Genomic DNA, 3,375 nt, shown 5'->3' with positions numbered 1-3,375 from the left:
TAGAAAAAGAGTTCCTTGGTAAAGGAACCGTTGCCTTTAAGGTTGAACTTGATGAAGTTCAACAGCTAGAAGGATCGACACCAATAGCTGAACCTGAGTCGGATTTGATTAGATCAGATCCAGAACCCAATGTACCTACACCATTAAGGCGATCCGGTAGAGTATCGCGTCAGCCGGACAGATACTACGATTTCTTGATCTGGGACGGTGATCCCATCGAACTCGATAAGAATGATGAGGATCCGATCACCTATATGAATGCAATGTAGAGATCTGTTTCTGAGAAATGGCTTGAAGCCATGAAATTTGAAATGGAGTCCATGAAGGTCAACGATGTATGGATATTGGTTGATCCACCTGAAGGGGTTAAACCCATTGGGTGTAAATGGGTGTTCAAAAGGAAAAGGGGTGCAGACGAAAAGGTGGAGACCTATAAAGTTTGTTTGGTTGCCAAGGAGTATCGTCAACGTTATGGTATTGACTATGACGAGATGTTTGTTGTGATCTAGGTGGTATGCCCAAGGCCCAGGGGACCAACGCTAAGGCTAAGGTCCATCATTCATGAGGGCTTTATGGAGGCTCTAGGGCTAGTTGGGCCCTAGGTTGAAAGGCTGTGGGCCTTTCGGGTTCTTGAGGTCTAGATTATGTGGGCCTCAAGGGACCAACTCTTTATGGGCCAGATCTGGGCCCAGGATAGATGAGATTAGGTCGAGTCATGGGTGTACATGGGCTTGGGTTAACCTAATCTCCCATAGAGTTGGTCAAGGGAGTTTTGGGTTTGGGTCACTTGACCCTGTGTTTATATATACATGCACTGTATAGGTTTGATTAAGCCAAAGAATACGAAAATTCTTTCTTCCAAGTTTCTCTCTCTCTTCTCCCTCTCTCTTCAGCTATTCTCCACGCCCCAGGAGCAAGAAACCCTAGGGTTTCTTGCCACCAGGTCCATAGAAGGCAGGAAAAGCAAGGGAGGCGCTAGGGTTTTGAGCCCCTCCCCCTTTGTGTCGCCAACCATATTGCCTCTCCCTCTCTTGCAACCATCCAAACATTAAGTCCAGGACTTAGAATCTCTTACTACGAGGTTGGTACAAGTTTCTTTCAGATCTAAAGTTAATCTGAGATCGTTTGAGGCACGGGTGAGATCTCCATCAACAGATCTACAGGAAAGGCTGCAGCAGGACAGATCTGCAAGGTCTCGTTCTATCTACCTTCTTCCCTATCTAAAATACCCCGATTCGAGATCTATAAATTGAAAGACCTCGATCCAGGCCTGATCTGGTTGGGTACCAGATCTTAAATTTTTTAGAGCTGATCTTAGAGGCATTCTTCATCTAGAACGAAAGGCTGACGAAGAAGACAGCAACCAGACTGATTTCGTCAAGGGCCTTCGAGCGAGTCCAGAAGTCTTCAGATTTGTTCGTTGCTGGTTCCGCTGCACCCAAGATCCGTGGGAGGAGTCGTGATCATGCTCCAATAATATTTTTCCCTATGGCAATGCTCAAATCTATTCGGATAATACTTGCAATAGCTGCCCATCTAGATTATGAGATCTGGCAAATGGATGTAAAGACAGCTTTTCTGAATGGAAAGCTGATCGAAGAGATGTATATGATACAACTTGAGGGATTTACATCCACAGATGAGTCCAAGGTGTGCAAGCTTCAGAGATCCATTTATGGATTGAAGCAAGCTTCTCGGAGTTGGAACATACATTTTGATAAGGTGATCAAAACGTATGGCTTCGTTAAGAATGGAGAAGAGCTCTGCATCTATAAATGGGCAAATGGTCCAGTTGTGGTATTCCTTGTCTTATACGTGGATGACATTCTCTTAATCGAGAATAACATCCCCGCACTATAGGGAATAAAAGTTTGGTTGTCATCGCAGTTCTCCATGAAGGACTTGGATGAAGCATCCTACATCCTAGGGATGAAGATCTATAGGGATAGATCTAAAAAGATGCTTGGGTTATCCCAGTCCACGTACATAGATACTGTGCTGAAGAGATTCAGCATGAAAAATTTTAAGAAGGGCTATTTACCGATAGGCCATGAAATTTCTCTCTCTAAGAAGGATTGTCCGACAACTCCTGAAGAGAGAGAGCGTATGAGTAGAGTCCCATATGCTTCAGCTGTGGGATCTATCATATACGTCATGATATGTACAAGATCAGATGTGGCATATTTACTAGGAGTAGTGAGTAGATACCAATATGATCCTGGAGAAAATCATTGAAAAGTGGTTAAAGCCATCCTTAAGTATTTGAGAAATACTAAGGACCAATGGTTGGTTTATGACGAGTCAGATCTGAAACTTGTGGGGTTCACAGACTCCAGCTTTCAATCTGATCATGATGACAGCAGAAGTATATCGGGTTATATCTTTACTCTGAATGGTGGAGCTATCTGCTGGAAGAGTTTCAAGCAGCATACTGTGGCAGACTCTGTTTGTGAAGCAGAGTATATCGCAGCATCGGATGCCATAAAAGAAGCTGTATGGCTGAGAAAATTCATCACCAAGCTCGAAGTAGCACCCTCCCTCGATGGTCCGGTCCTGCTCTACTGCGACAGCACTGGTGCCATAGCTCAGACGAAGGAATCTAAAGCACATCAGCGGACGAAGTATATTTTATGCTGCTTCCACCTAGTCTGAGAGATCGTGGATCGAGATGACGTCGATCTTTAGAAGATCGACGGAAAGGAGAACCTGACCGACCACTTCACTAAAGCCCTGACGATAAAGGAGTTCGACAACCACAAGTCGAAGATGGATATTAGATACTATGCCGAGTGGCTTTAGGACAAGTGAGAGTTGTTGAAAAATATGTCTCAAAAGCCAATCGTCAAGCTGTTGACGGTTGAGCAACCAAGTATGGTAATTGATTTGTTAATAAATAAAATATATTTGGTATTTTCATCATAAGCTTTCATCTTCTAATGAACTTCATTGTTATGATGAAGTCCTTAGGACTATTCATATTCGATAAAGAGAAGATTTATCGATTAGTCCTTAAAACTGTTCACGATCAAATGATAGGCTGTTAATAAGGACGACAGCTTCTATCGAGCATAGGTCGCTGTAGGCCATATGGGTTGATTATCTTCTTAACCAAGGAGTGTGGAGACACTGGTATGGCATATAGGTGAGATGTAAGGGTACATCATCATTGAACGTGACCAATTTCAGAGCATTTTGCTGTCAAGAATGTCTCTGATGGGATATAGGTATAAGTGTCCCTTAGACCTGAGATCACTTTCAGTGACTTGCAAGCAACTCACTGTGCTTTGGTACTGGACTAACTGAATTTCTAATTCAGTGACGGAAGGCTTCTGGACATAGTCAAGTACTTACGAAGTCAGAGTGTGATCGAGATGG

The sequence above is a fragment of the Elaeis guineensis genome, chromosome 6, assembly GCF_000442705.2.
Source record: "Elaeis guineensis isolate ETL-2024a chromosome 6, EG11, whole genome shotgun sequence".
Lineage (NCBI taxonomy): Eukaryota > Viridiplantae > Streptophyta > Magnoliopsida > Arecales > Arecaceae > Elaeis > Elaeis guineensis.
Note: the sequence above shows the minus strand (reverse complement) of the source record.